Source organism: Phasianus colchicus, chromosome 15, assembly GCF_987193195.1.
Source record: "Phasianus colchicus chromosome 15, bPhaCol1.hap1.1, whole genome shotgun sequence".
Lineage (NCBI taxonomy): Eukaryota > Metazoa > Chordata > Aves > Galliformes > Phasianidae > Phasianus > Phasianus colchicus.
In genome coordinates this window covers 7,180,324-7,195,792 of record NC_143450.1, presented here as the reverse complement: position 1 = coordinate 7,195,792, position 15,469 = coordinate 7,180,324, and the positions used below count along the sequence as shown (strand labels likewise).

Sequence of the window (15,469 nt, the reverse complement as noted above, 5' to 3'; positions counted from 1 at the left end):
GTGAACCACTGGAAGAGGTTGCCCAGAGAGGCTGTGCAGTTCTTGAAGGTTTTCAAGACTAGAATGAATAAAGCCACCCAGCCTCACCTCAGGGCTGACTCTGCTTTGAGCAGGAGATTAAATTAGAGGCCTCTGTGGTCCCTTCTGACCTGATACACCCTATGATCCTATGACAGAAAAGGTTAAAGGAACCATGAAAATGCAGAAAGAAGTGAAACATATTTATAAGCAGCAAATAGCTGCTGTGAACACTGTAAGAAAGGATGAAGATGTATGATGCTGATGCTGCAAGTAGTCTAAACGGATTTCTTTGGCCCATTATTCATGAGACACGCTGAAGGTCATATTCTGGAAAGCGGACTAAGAGAGATGTTAAAAGGTTTTATGATTATGCTGGAGCAGACAGGCAATTAGAAGTATTAAAAGCTGACAAGGCACAAGGTCAAGATGAATTATACATTTCAGTATTCTAGCAGAAGTGGGAAGAAGAATATTTTGAGTAGCTCATTCCTTGAAACAGTGGTGCTTCAAAAGCTAGGTGTAGGTCTGAAGTACTGAAGATGAAGAAACATGCCCTCGTATATAAGGGGGATTTATTTTGCCAAAATTCAATTTCCACAGGAAGACAGCAGTGAAAGAGTTTGTTAAAAGGAGAAAGAAATGTCCAAATAAAAACAACAGCAACAATTTTTTTTTTTTTTTTTTTTTTTTCTGTGTGATATTCTACATATTTCCTCAGAATAGCCACTCTAGATTGTAAATCAATGGTCTTGCAATATAGTTCTACCATCCCTTGCGACAGCAGACAACACGGACACACACAGCTGACTGGGTGAAAGCAGCAGCTTCTTCTTATCCTTTCCCAAGTGCCTGAGCATTGAAGAGGCTTTATGAAGAGCTGCTTGATTCACACAGGTGAAGCAGAAGATTCAGATTTTCTCCCTGAGGACTTAAAGCACTGTACTTTCCAGACTGTGAGGGACTACACTTTCATTGTTTGTCTAAAGAAAAATAAACAAGAAATAAGTCTGTGCGTGACTGTTTTGGGTCTTTATTAGGTAGTTAGCTCCAACATAAACGCAAGTGTGTACACTGATAACAGTGGTACAGAAATCTGGCACATACTGAGAAAAAAAAAGCGTAAGAAGACACAGTGAAAGTACAAGATAATCAGTCTATAAACAAAGTCTTCTATCTGAAAACAAATTAAATAACATTAGCATAAGTGAAGATATGCTTAATTTCATATCCCAAATACCAATGTTTGTAATATTCAATATTCAAAAAAGAGTGAGGGACTTATTTCCTCTTCTATCTGGGGCAATGCATGTGAAGTTGGGTGAAAGTGCAGCAAAATATTACTGTCTGTATTCAGATGTAAATAACAATACTGTAAGAGAATGCATCTGCCTTAAAGAGATACCTCATCAGACTGAGATGTAAGTAATATTCAACACATTTACCTCTGCCTTAAAGAGATACCTTATCGCACTGAGATGCAAGCAATGTTCAACATGTTATGCAAATTACTTTTGCAAAGGCTTTTCAGGGCAGTTTGAGAGTGGAGCACTGAGCAGAGAAGGTAAATCCTGTCATACACCCTGAGTCTCTAACCATCCCTCAACAGGCAACACTTGTCTCATTTATTCAAGTCCAAGGCACTTCCTAAGTCTACAGTTAATTTCAACTTGATTTTCAAAGGCTCAAAAGGAATATTATGTATCCACTCAATGTGAGCTGAATGCATACTACTTATGTGAACATTTATTTGTACCCTTTGATAGGCCATCTCTTCTTTGTTTGTTCACTGCAATTAAGTGGGAAGCTTTGCACAATGTCCTCCTCCCTCCTGCCGAGAACTGTTCCAGTTTATTCTATCATGAGAAAATACATCTTCTTCAGCTTCTAGAAATATGATTCATCTAACTGAGACCACAGGGGCAATCTTGCTAAGTGTTTGTACATCCCACCAACCTGGAGGCGTCACTTCTGAAGGTCAGTGATAAACTAAGGCAGAGGAAGGGAACAAGTCCGAAACACAAAGTTCCAATCAAATCCCTGGCAACACTGGTGCTGGGCCCTCACTATCTGCGCAGAGTGAGGGACTTATTTCCTCTTCTATCTGGGGCAATGCATGTGAAGTTGGGTGAAAGTGCAGCAAAATATTACTGTCTGTATTCAGGTCTTTTTTTAATTTTATTTTTGTTTTGGATCATAGATTATGATTGGTCTCATGACTGTTTGATTTTTGAAGAAGACTTTGAGTGGGGAAAGGAGAGATAATGGAAGAGACTGATTAGGCAATAGCTAGTAGGGACAATATAGAAAACAGAAGTAAGAAGAATGCAAGTGAATGTATTTAACAGTAGGCTCAAAGAGTCAGATTTAGCACTGTGCACTAAAGTCAGTGCCTTGAGGGCACTCCTGGCCCTGGCAGGGGTTGGTTGTGGTGCAGGGTTTGCCCTGACACAGAGACACACTCCAGGACATCTGGGAACATTCAGAATGGAAGAGCTGCTGAAGTCCCTCCGAGTCCCTGACCTGGGCCAAGGCTCAGCATATAACTCAAGCCCTCTGAACCTTCACTGGTCAGCTAATGGCCTATCCCAGCCAGCTGCTCCTCCTCAAACAGGGAGCTGTTAGGGAAGGCACCTTAAACATGGCTTTTCTGAATTGTCAAGCCTGTATTAGGTAAAACCTCTGGGCTGGGAAGACACATGTAGCTTGGAAGGTTTTCTTTCTTGAGGCCAAGAGGAGGCCATTTTGACTTACTCTTTAAAAAGTATGTATATCGCTGATAATTTATTAAAAGACAAAGCAGAGTGTTAGGCATCTAATATAAGCAGGATGACTGGAAGAAGATTGAGAACACTGCAGGCTTGTAAATCTGATCTCAGTGGCAGCAAATACATGGAGAGCAATTATGCAAACAGAACATTTAGATATATGTAATTGCTTAAGGGGTAGTCAGCATGGATCCTGGAAAAGAAGATTAGGGAAGATAAATGTGCCTGGTGGCTCTGAGTAGGCAGGACAGAGAGAGTGGTATCATTTATCTGGATTATGGGGAGGGAGGGGAAAATTTCTTAATCCTACACAGCCCAAAAGATGACTCATTTTTTTTCAAAGTCTATAAACATAGCTTGGGAAAAGACAGCCCTTATATTTGGTTGCAGCAGGTAGAAACAACATGAATAAATAATGTTTTACTACAAAAACTTTCTACCTGATTTTCAGAGACTGCTTAATGGGCCCCTGAGGCTTTGAATGCCTCTCAATTGCTATAAGTAACACCTACCGACTCCAGTACTGTCCTAATATAACCCGAGTCACTGCAGCAGTTCCTATAGCAGAGGCCTGGTCCTGTGCTCTCTTTGAGAGTACCTACTCTCACAGAATTAAAGTGTAGAGGAAGGGCTCTAAGCTGGCATCAAGGCCCCTGGTGGTGGTTACAACAACCATTTTAGGATGTGACGGAACAAGAACTGTGTTGTGTTAACTCCAATGGAAGCCATTGGAGCTAGGACCTCTCTGAGCTTCCATCTTCATTGTTTTGCACGCACAGTTTCGTTGCCATCTCTGGCAGTCATATTTACGATCTTGCTTTTGTTCTATGTGAAAAAAATTCAGATTGCAGCTCAGAACTGAGCAGGCACATTTCATAACTCCGAGTTCTTTGGCAGGGCGGGAAAACTCTTCCCACATTGGGCCTGTGTGGGATGCTCATATTTTCAGCCGCACTTTATTCAGCGTCCAGCCAAAGCCTGAGGCATCACGGCAGCAGCGCCGGCCTCCTCACAGAGAGTCCTATGGCCACATAGCGGGAGCTCACAACTGAAATAACTTCAGAACAACGTGCAGATTCTGCATGAACGGCTCCTTCTGACTTCTCTCTTAAGTGTGAAGATGAACCGAGATGTGAAACTTTGTGTGTTGCTGCGCTGAGGTAAGCCACGTGGCTCCTGAGGCGCTCAGTGATTCTGTGGGGATCGAGCTGCTCCACAAAGCTTGTGCAGCCATCCTAGGGAAAGCACATGATCTTCTGCACCTTGGTGGCTCAGGGCTGCAGATGTGTTTTTTTCCTGATGTTTACACAGGCCAACCATTTCTGTGGGTGGTGGGTTACTGTAATCCTGCTCACAGGTATTGTGCACTAGAGCGTCATCGTGCTCCACTTGTCCCTGGTAGTTCCTTTTATTTTCATCTAATACGTAAAAAAGAATAATATTCCTTAAGACATTTAAATTAGGTTTGAGGTCCTTCTCTGTATGTTCAAGGCACTCCTTGTGTATGAAGTGTGTGTACAAAGGTGCTCAGTGCTACAGGTGATGTGCAAGGAAACGGAACTTCTGAGGTGGCAGTTACAGTCCTTAAGGGCATACCCCTTTAGACTTTTTTTTTTTTTTTTTTTTTTTTCCTTTATTTTGTGCTGGGAAAGGATTACAGGATGGAGAGGTGTGAAATCCTACTACAGGTGGTGGTAGAGTGTGGGGAAACTAACATTCTTCTTGGCCTCGTTCTGTGAGGTTAAGCAGCAACCATCTCAAAACCTACAAAATAATGACAGTCGCTTAAACACGCCTTTTTTCCTGACAAAGGGAACAATTAACGCAGAATAGGCTTCTAGTGACGTGCTAAGTAATGCAGTGAACAGGTGAGAATGATGTGGGCAGCCTGCGAGCTGCAGGTGGGGTTTGTGTGAAGCAAGCCTTTTCAGGGCAAACAAGCTGCAGCTGATGGTGTAGGAAGATGTTTGTTCTAACATGGAGGGGTCCTACGGAGAAGTCTTTTTTCCTGTTCCAGCAGCAAAACGATCAAGAAAATATCTTGGAATGGTCCCGCGTTTTCAAAAAGGAATCTTTTGCTTGTGGAGGTGCTTCTCTGCAGTGCTGCCACTAGAGGTCTGTATTGTCCCGTTTAGCTGTTGCTCTGCTTGATCGGCTGTACCAGAACAGATGGCACATTTGTTAGACTTCATTGAGTGTATTTTTCCTTTATTGAAGCGTGAGGGAATTTGATGTTTGCAGGTAGAAGTAGCTAGGTAGTTAAAAATTCATAATGTTTATTATTTCTTTGTGCATTTATATTGATGGAGGCTACAAAGTAGTTGATTTATCTTCATCCATTTGACGGACACATGCTAATGTCATGAGTAGGACATTCATTTTGTCTTTGATGTAACACTTGAAGAATGGATGATATTTAGTTGGAAATGTCACTGAAGTAATGTGCACACATCAATTCCTTGACGCTGCCTGTCACTTAAGATTACAGGTGCATTTTTCTACAGGGACGTTAGAATGGCTGGAGGCAATGTGATTATTTTGGGGTATGTGCATGTGTAGAAACGTGTCTTGTGGTTCCTTTTGTGCGCAATAGCTGAGAAGTGGCCTAAAATCTGAATATTTAGGTGACTTCAAGCATGTTGTTGCCTTGTATTTTTCTCAACTGACCAAAAGAAATTTGAGATGGCAATTGGTTCAGGCTATTTAGTGTAAAACAAGAAGAGATTTTGGGGTGAAGGAAGAACACTACGTGGGGTTAGGTTTTTTTTCAAATTTATTTTAAAAATGCTTAGTACCATTTTAATAGTACAAAACAGATGAGTTTTATGTGAAATGTTCTTCTTTGTTACAATGAGACAAATACATCAGTAGAGGAGTGAGGACTAAAACACAGGAACCTTCTAATTCTGCTTCTTGGCACCTTGGAAATTGAAGTATTTCATTTTTTCTTACTACAAAAGATTGCATAAGCACTGAGAAAAAAGCACCTCGTCCTGAACTGCACTTTTGACCCCCTGTCTTTGACCCTGACTCTCATTCTTGCATCAGAAATAAAACCCTGGCAGTTCTGTTTGGTTCAGTAAAAGGCAAGTTTGCAGAAAGAGACAGGAAATCCATTCCTACTCTGTAGATTTATCACAAAAATGCCTAAAGCAAACAGCAAAGTAAGTTTGCTTTATTGGAGACAAACTCACACCTTTGCTCTTTCAAAGACCCTGTTTACAAGTTAAAACCATGGCTCAGACCGACTTTCTTCTTAAGCTCCCAATCTGTAGGTGCTGCCTGAAGGCACATACAGACGAAAAAAAACTGGAAGGTACCCTGCTGCTATCGTGGTCTAGCAGAAGTGCTTGATGTTCTGAATATAGAATGATTGTGTTTCAATAGTCTGAAAACCTGGTGAGCTGAAGCTGAAATAATGGCACGTGTGCTGTCACCAGCAAAATTTGATAGTTGTGCATAGGAAAAGTTCAACTGAAGTTATCTATACCAATACAAATTCTTCCAATAAAAATGCTTCTCCAATAAGCCTATTAATGGACTGTATCATAGGAAGATTTCAAAAGGGTCAGCTTTCAAAGGCTCTGCCTTGGAAATGGTGTTTAGGCACAGTTTGAGTTCAGCTCTTGCTGCTCCACTCTGACAATGATTTGGCAGCCTGGTAAGAGCTTGTCTAAGATGTTAGATGTTTTTTTCTTGGTGGAAGAGAAGAGTTTTAGGTCTATTACATTTAACAATCAAACAACAACAAAAACATCACACACGCACAGCAACACTTCTGGCTGGTACAGGTGCTTTGAATTTTTTCTTTATTAAGAAAAATGGCTGGTTTTGTGCCAAGCATTTTTCTGTGTTGCAGGTCATGGATGACAGGGAATCTATCTTGAATTGCTTTTAATACTGTTTTCGGCTTGGCTCCCTTTTCAAAATCGGCCCAATATGTATTTGAAAAGGGCAGAGTGAAATGAAATGATTAGGATTATGAAATGTACCTAGCAATACTAGCTGGCTATAAGCACATCACAAGAAATAGCTGCTGTCATGTGGTGGCTGTGTAGGTAGATAAATAAATAGAGGAAATAAGGTAATGGAGGGGTGGAGATGTGTATTTGTTATCCTGGTTAGGAGGTCAGTACAACAAGTTTGTGGTAAGGTTGGGAACAAAATCTAATTTGATACCTGGTGATCTGCTCTGTTTGCTGGACGTGATGGATTTGAGTTCGAGCATTCTCAGGAAACATTTAGTGGTAGTTCCTTTTTAAGGAAAACTGGTAACTCTTCAGTTTTTTGCTGAGTGCTCTTGTTGGCATAGTTTTTGATGTAAAACCTCTTTTTTTTTTTTTTTTTTTCCTAGGTTATTTCCCTCTCTGTCTAGGAAATTGCTTATGAACATCTTTTTTCAGATGATGTTATGACAGATAATAAATTAGACACCATAGCATGGTATGGATTACCAAAAAGAAAAGCTTCCAAATTCTTATCAGCAGAACCTGTTTTGTTCCCATTTCCTCTTTGTGTTTAGTTCTGCACCATTGCTTGCTTATGTTCTCAGATGCATCACAAAGTTTTTGGGGGGCTTGAAAGATCTCCTAGAAATATAACGAAAATGTAAGGATGTATTGTTACTACACAAAACGTGAACATTTTCTTGTGAATAGGTGTTGTATCTTCCGAGTCCTCTTGATGGCACTGGAGCCTTAGAGATGTATGCTCAGAAGGTCTCTCTTTCAGGCACCAAATCCTATTATCTAGGTTAGCTCATCTGTATTCAAAAGATCAATGTTGCATTATTACAAAGATCCTTTCAAGTGTAAAAAGGATGGCACTTCATTACAGAAAGTAAAAGAAACTAATCAAACTTTCTTGGTGAAATCATTGACTTTTTTTAAGCAAAGGGCAAATTTAAGAATTTGAAAGTCCGAAATGTGAGAGCGTCTTACTGTTAAGGGTCTGTGCTGCTCTAACTTAAATCTTCTGAACACGGTTCTTGGATTTTCATGTAATCTGAAGAAAGTGGTCTGTTGCAGCTCTCCTGACAGCTTACGATTAAGCCAAGCTGCTGCTAGCCCTCGTGAATCCGATGTACTTTATAGCTTTAGAGAACTTTCCAGTTTGCAAAGTGTCTTTAAATGTGAGAACAGAAGAGATAATCTTCTATTTCAGGGCAGTTGGGCTGTACTTTAGCAATGCGCAGGGAATTTTCAGTAAATCTGAAATCATAGCAGTGGTGATTTTGAATCCTTCTCGACTGGGGCTGTGCAGTTTGTCCTAACAAATAATTAGCTCCTTCCTTTTATTTTATTTGTGAAAGGACAGCAAAGAGTTGTGCAGTGCCTTGGTGTGATACTGATAGCCAACTCCTCTATCTCATGCCTCTTACAGCTTTCCAGGTGCTTTGTTACGGAAATGGTTATTAGCATTTTGCAGTACCTGCATGTAGATACAGGGCAGAACCTGGACCACTGAACTTCCACTCCTCAGTGAATTGGTACTGATTAGCAGCTCATCTGTGTATACCTCGCTGTGAATATTTGTAATTTGTGCTAGATTTACATATATTACTATTTCTTTTGCTTATTTCCCTTGTCTGATTAGATGACTTGTGTAGCTCACCAGCACTGGCAGACCTTGCCATTGAAAATGCTGCTCAGAATTCCCTTCTGGTGACTGAGTGCTGGGTTAGTTTTCATGAATAAATCTCCAGCATCTGATCATCCACAGAAATGAACATAAATGGGTTATGAATGCAGCCAAATCAAAATTCAGCTTCAGTTGCATGCATATTCATGAGTATTACTTTCAACCATTTCCTTTCTCGCTGACAACTTGCATGAGTATAGCTCAGTTGCCAAAGTTTAGTACGATACCAGATCTTGCAGGCACTGAAATCAGCTTGGGCAGCTTGTACCAGTTATTGCTTTAAGCTTGAAGGAAGTTGGTTTTAATTCAGGATAGAGGTGGAGGTTTAATGAAGTCATTTGGAAAGGATGGGAAAATATGCCTTTAAAATCTGAGCAAGAAAGTGAAATAATTGGATTGCTTTAGTGATACATTTGGAATGAAACAAACTAGCTTTGCTGGCTTCCAGCTCCTTGTAGTCAGTAGTTAAGTATCACGGAACCTACCCTCCCTGTACTTCATGGACTATTTTTTTTTTTGCTTGTTTGTTTTAAAAAACTTTGAGGTTCAGGTTCTCCAAAATGTCCTGTGATGCTCATGTTAAAAGGAAGGGAAATAAGTTGTTTTAAAATAGCAGTCTTAAAAATGAATCTTGTGACATATCTAGGAAGAAATTGCTGGAAGAACAGTTGCTGTGAGATGTACTGCTGGAGCTGACTCCACAGTGAGCTAAAATCATTCAGGTTTTAATTTGTTTTATATTTACTATTTAGTACTATCTTTTGCAGCTAGTATGTGCAAGATGTACTGACGTGAAGTTTGGGCCAAATTAAATGGTTATATCCCCATTCTTGGTTTGGGGGACATGGGAAAGCATCGTGCAGTATTTAACCATCATGTGGGCTTCTGATAGGCATCCTTCTCTTTTGAGTAGTTAGTTCCTATAAGCTAATTTTCTGCTCTCTCTTCTGACATTCTGGTGTGAATTATTGTGTTTAATTGTTTTGTGTTTTTTTTTTTTTTTTCTGAGAAAGCTGTATGCACTCCTTGCATGTGAAGGAGTCAGAGGTTTGTTTGTATGAGGAGAGAAAAATTCTTTCTGTAAATCTGGCTTCTGTAACTATGCTTACTTACAGCTGAATTTCTGTAAATTACCTTCTGCAAGAGAAGCAAATATTCCTTCCCAGAAGGGAATAGAAGTGACTATGTAAAAGGATTTTCCAAGTCATCTGATTAGGATGAAATGAGAAGCCAAGGTGGGTATAGAAAGAAAAAGCATTTTTGAAACTAAACTGGGAGTCAGTAACTGTTCAGTTGCTTTACTCACAAGGTCTGTGTATCACGCAAATGCAATAAAGATTTAAGGAATATACAGGGTTTGAACTAGTTTTCTGTGCAATAGCATAGCTCTGGTTTACTTTAACAATTGCTAAGCTCGTTTGCGTAAACAAAATTGATTCTGATTATTAACATGGTTTCTATATCATCCTGCTTAAAACTCTTGTAAATGTAGGTTTCAGTTCCAGTTGAGAAGTGTGGTACTTTAGTTTTATAGCACTGGGAACAGACATATATGATGCTCTTGACTTTAAGTTGAAAAGATTATACATTAAAAAAAAAAAACCTTGGCATTCAGTAGCTATTGAAAACTTGTTAAAAGCATTGAGAATGTGGGTGACTGTAGAATGAGGAAAAATATCAAGAAACTGTTTATTCAGTTGGTTTCGTACTCCTGAAAATGGGCATTGTTTGCAGTTTCAGCATGCAAAATGCAAATATCAACTGTGAAAATCAGTTTTAACTACTGCATTAGTGGAATGAGACTTCTTAAAATTATTATTTAGTTAGTTTAAATAATAGAAAAAGTATAAAGTAACTTAGTGCCGATCACAGAGAGGTGAATATATAGGCTTAAATATTACGAATTCTCCAGTCAGAAAATCTTCCCTTGCATGAATGGTGATGTTTATTGGAGTCATAATCTGCTTGTTCGGTCACTGAAGTGCATGGTGGCTTACCAACTGGTTAGGATGGATACCTGCCATCTCTTCAAAATCATAGCATCAAACCTTGTCTTGAAAGATGTGGGTATAGAAGTATTCATGTCAGCATGTTCTCCACTGATACTGACTCCCTGTCTAGAAAATTGACTCGTAACCTATTTTTGCTTTTCTTAAATAGTAAAAAAAATTTTAAACAAAAGAAGCCAAATATCTCTGTGCTTGTCTTCGTGCCCTCGCTCCACTTGTATTACCTTAAGTTTCCAATCTGTGGTGACTAGAAGAAACTTAAAGCTGTGGGTTCTGGTTGCCAAGCATGGAGGTCACAGCGTGCTTTTGAAGGTGGGTAGGTGGCACTGCTGCCAGCCCCACAGCACCATGGCAGCTGTTCTTTGGGAAATCTCAGGTTTTTAACCTTTTGACTTTCATGTGTGAGGATCTCACAGAATAGGACTAATTTAGGATCCCTTTTAAAATCTGAAGATTTAGATTAACAGTATCGTAGAAGACCAAAAAAGAAAAAAAAAAAAAGCTTAATGAGTCTCCAATCAGAGTGACAGAATTTGGTCTATTTTCTGATGTGACTGTTCTGCTTACAAGTAGCTTGAGTTGATAGATAACACCTCCCTTTAAAATGAGGAGTAATTTTCAATAGCTCTGTGAATTTTGCTGCTACAACTTGAACAACAACAACAACAATAATAAAGGCAACAAATGGAAGTGTTTCCTTGCTGTTACTCCCTGCTCAACCATTACTACTGCTGACTTTCATTGCTGGCTGGGTGACATGAAATTTTCTGCTTCCCATTCCTGCCTCTCTGCTACATCACAGATAGTTTAGCATTCTCAGTGCAAAGGAGCTGCAGGCTGTTTGGTGCTGTAGCCAAGGACCTTGAGGCAGCAACCTTGAAATAATTTATTGTGAAGGTAATATTTGATAGCCTAATTACTGTTATAAGTCCCACTTTTCCACTTCCAGCTAATCATGGTCACTGGAGAAAACAGTCCAAACTAGTATTTACCTTGTGTGAAGGAGGGAACGTCTTTACCCTTTGTATTTCCTGCATCTGTTATTGGCTGCTGTTGGAGATGAGGTGCTGCATCAGATGAGCATTGGAGAACTGTGCTCCTCCTCTCCTCCTGGAAAAATTAGGAACAAATATATTCTGTATTTTGTGCAAGGGTATTAAGGAGTATAAATTTGTCTTGGGCTGAAGTTTTGTAACTGTGCTATTAGAAGATCTGTTAGACAGAATAGAAATATAATTAGTAAGATGTTAGTGAGCGGTAATGAAAGAACAGTAAAAACACGACTTCCTCTCAGGTCATGTAATAGTTCAGCCACGAGTGTCCTTGGCACTTCTGCTCTAGAGCAAAATGTACCAAAGGAAATAAATGGAAGTGTGTCCTAAATGGCTTTTTTTTTCCTGTTTTTTTTCTCTCCCCCTTCCCCCCCTTCTATTTGTCATTTCTGTTGCTATTCTATGGCAGCTTTACAGAATGCAGGGTTGAAATCCTCTGCCATTTTACTACGACTTATGGAGGCTAAAGTAGAGAGTACAAAGCTATCAAGCCAGATTGCAAGTTCATTTATGAGCCAGTTTTCTTTACATTTTAACATTTTATTTTCTCACAAACTGTATTGACTGGATTCATAATATTCAGGGGTTGATTTCAAGGGGAATACTCTGTGATCTAGAGAAGGACACAAATAAATATTGTAGCCTTAGTCTAATTCTTTATGCTCAGTGCAGTATTAATATCTTCTGTATAAGTATCAAGAATGGAGAAGAATTTCACAATATCAATGGATATTACTTTTATCTATCCTTTGTCATGTATTACTCCTTTAAAAAAAAGATAACTTGACATTTTTTGTATTTTTAGACCATTTTTTCTGACAACAGAAATGACATAGACATTTGCTGTTGAAGGCCAGGTTGGACAAAACTGGCAAGTGATTTTATTTTATTTCATAGTAAATCAAGCTATGATTTTGGTTTATTTATATTTAAATGTAACTCACTACCTAAATTTTATCTTGCAGATGTATTATCAGTAGCTTCAAATTTACCCTTGAATTCCATGACTTGCTGCATTTGATTCTTCTAGTAGTGTAACCCATGTGAATTAAAGTAGCTACTGGTGTATGCTAACGGGGACTATGTCATTGGAAAGTCTTGCTGGACAAGAACAGATTTCTGTATTTCAGAGCATTCAGTCCTTAATGTTAGTTTACTGTTCAGAAGCACTTGATTTCAATAGTATTTCTACTGTGTCCAAAAGGCACTCCCTGAAGTGTTTGGAACCTTATGAAATAGATTTGATGGGCTTTTAAAGACAGCGAGAGTGGATATGTAGTTGAGGCATATTGGATCATCATTTTGTTAAGTCATACCCTTTCCTTCCTTCATCAGCTCTGAGTCAGAAACCAGCCTTTTTACCAAGAAGGAAGAGCCCAGCCCACATCCTTGATAGCTTAACTGCCTGTTTGGTAAGCATCTGTGGAGGGGTTTGGAATCCAGTTCCCAAATGGCTTTGGTTATGGTACAATGCTGTACCTAACTAAATAACATTTTCTTCTTCGTTATGATTTAACCTCGTGGACCTGACTACATCAGGCCTTCCTGTTAATCCTTACAAAAAGCAGCAGGAAAGGTAGCAAGAGATGCATCCGCATACTCTATTAAGCCTGTTTTCCCATCACTTTATCTCATTAACTGCTTGATCACTGTGAATAGAAAATAATATTCCATTAACTCTCAACTTCAAAAGACTCAGATTTTCAGATCAAACAGTCCTTCAACAGCTGTTTAAAAATCTTTAAATCCAAGAGGTTAGCTTCAAAGAACACCTCATGAGTGTTCTGAACCCAGTCAACAGGTAAACAGTAATTTATGACCAAAGATATGCATTAATGAAATGGCTTTAAATCACAGGCAATCTCTCATACTTTTTTTTTTTTTTTTTGGATTCTAGCAGGAAGTTCCTAGATTGACAGCAATATGGGTGGATGGTTCTATTGTCCATGAAACAGATGAAACAGACAGTTCTACCAACACACTTAAACATGTGCTTTGTTTAGAGAAGCACATTCCCTTCTGATCTCTTCAGTATGGCCGCAAAGCTATTTTGAGTTTTGTTAAAGAGTGTTTTAAGTAGCAATTCATTAGAGATGTTTAGAGAGAGAGCATTATTCAATTTTTCAGTTATTACTGCTAATTGGCATGGGTTATAGACATTACATGTTTGACAGTACCTTGATTTTTTGGGGGGCATAGAATCATCAAAGTTCAAGAAGTCCTCTGAGATCATCCAGTCCTACTGTCCACCTACCACCAATACATCCCCACTAAACCATGTCCCTTGGTACCATATCTAAATGTTTCTTGAACACCTCTAGGGACAGTGTCTCAACCATTTCCCTGGGCAGCCTGCTCCAGTGCCTGACCATTCTTTGGAGAAGAGATTTTTCCTTAATATCTGACCTGAACCTCCCTTAGTGCTACTTGAAGCCACTCCCTCTCATTCTATCACTAGTCACGCAGAAGAAGAGGCTGAGCCATCTCACCACCACCTCCTGTCAGTTGTAGAGGGAGATAAGATCACCCCTGAACCTCCTCTTTTCCAGACAAAACCCCATTCACTCAGCTACTCTCCCCAAGACTTTTGTTCCTGTGTTGCCCTTCTCTAGAACGGTGTGTATTCTGTTGCTTTACTCTTGAGGTCCACCACAGAATTACTCTGTAGCCTCACTGTCATGATTTTATGATTTTTGGTTATTGGTGTTCCACATCATAATGTCATGTAGTGCACTGGGACTTAAAGTGTTAATGCTCCAGTTCCAGGTACCTGTCCAGAAGAGAACTACATTCCCCAGGGGGCTTTGCGGTCACTCACACTATGTTGTAATGCAAAAGCAGAGGCATTTTGCTATGAAATCTCACTGATAAACCTAGCTTCAAGCAGGAACATCTTTTGCAGTGTGTGTCTAAAAGAAATGGGAACAAAACACAAACAAATATTATACACACAGACAAAAGCCACCACTTTCATAGACTCTTGGGGTAACTGAACAAGTGCGCTCCCTTCCACACACTTAAGATATTTACCAGAATGCCACATTCACATGTGAAGAAAAGTCAACCTGAGTGATAATTTAGCTAAGCAGCAATTCTCAACATGAATAATGAAACTTAGTGGGGGGGAAAAAAAATGTCACCCATCTGGGCCGTCTACTGTTTGGGACCAGCTGTGTGTTGAGGTGACAGCTGGTTGTTGTCTGCTTCAGGAAAGGGCGTGCAAGTGTTTGGCCTTTTCTGGCAGTTTTTCCCTGTGGCTGTTTAAGATGTTTCTTCAGATTTCCAAAGTGCTGTTGCCCTCCCAGTAAGTTCCTAAGATTTTCTTTCTAGTTTGTAATTTTCTTTTCAGTTTTTCTTTTGAAATTAGCTCAGCTTTTCCCTGCTCATGTGACTTATTTTTCCCTTCTCTGATACAGAAAACCATCAGGTTTATTCTTGTAGCGTCATGAGTATGTGACCAAAATAACTGTTATGGGAGCCGAGAGAGCGTGCACATTTGACATTCACCTAGTGACTTTTTCTTAAATTCCATAATTCCTTAAGTGTATAGCTGCGTTCAGGGATATTTCTGTAGTTGTACTGAAGCTCAGACATAATTTTTTTTCCTTATTAGTAGATATGATTTCCTTATCGCATGTTATCAGCAAAGACGTAGAAGTGACTTAAAGGAGTTTCAGAGATAGCACCAGAATACAGGGAATAAAGAAGGCAGCTGATAGAAAGTGTTAAGTACAAATTTAACAGTGTTAACTCATGTTTGGACATTCAGCTGTGTGGTACCTGCACAGATATTCAAACACAGCCAACTGTATTGGGCAAAGTGGCGTGAGGTGTATTTAGCTATCCGTTACAGCCCTTTGAGCTCTGGGAAAAGAAAATCAGGCCATAAAATACCAACTGTGTGTCATGCATACACAATATTTCAGTTTCTGTTGCTTTTTTGTGTAGCAGATTGGAACCGGGAGAAGCCAAAGCCTGTTCG

General features: G+C 39.5%; 1 long non-coding RNA gene across 1 annotated transcript in view; it reads left to right on the top strand.

Annotated features, from left to right (window-relative positions):
• Positions 1-4,441: 4,441 nt before the first annotated feature.
• LOC149915888 (uncharacterized) overlaps positions 4,442-15,469 on the top strand; it is a 30,111-nt gene continuing 19,083 nt past the window's right edge. The window contains exon 1 of the long non-coding RNA XR_016471369.1: positions 4,442-4,901. This is a non-coding gene — a long non-coding RNA (uncharacterized LOC149915888). The remainder of the gene's footprint in view (positions 4,902-15,469) is intronic.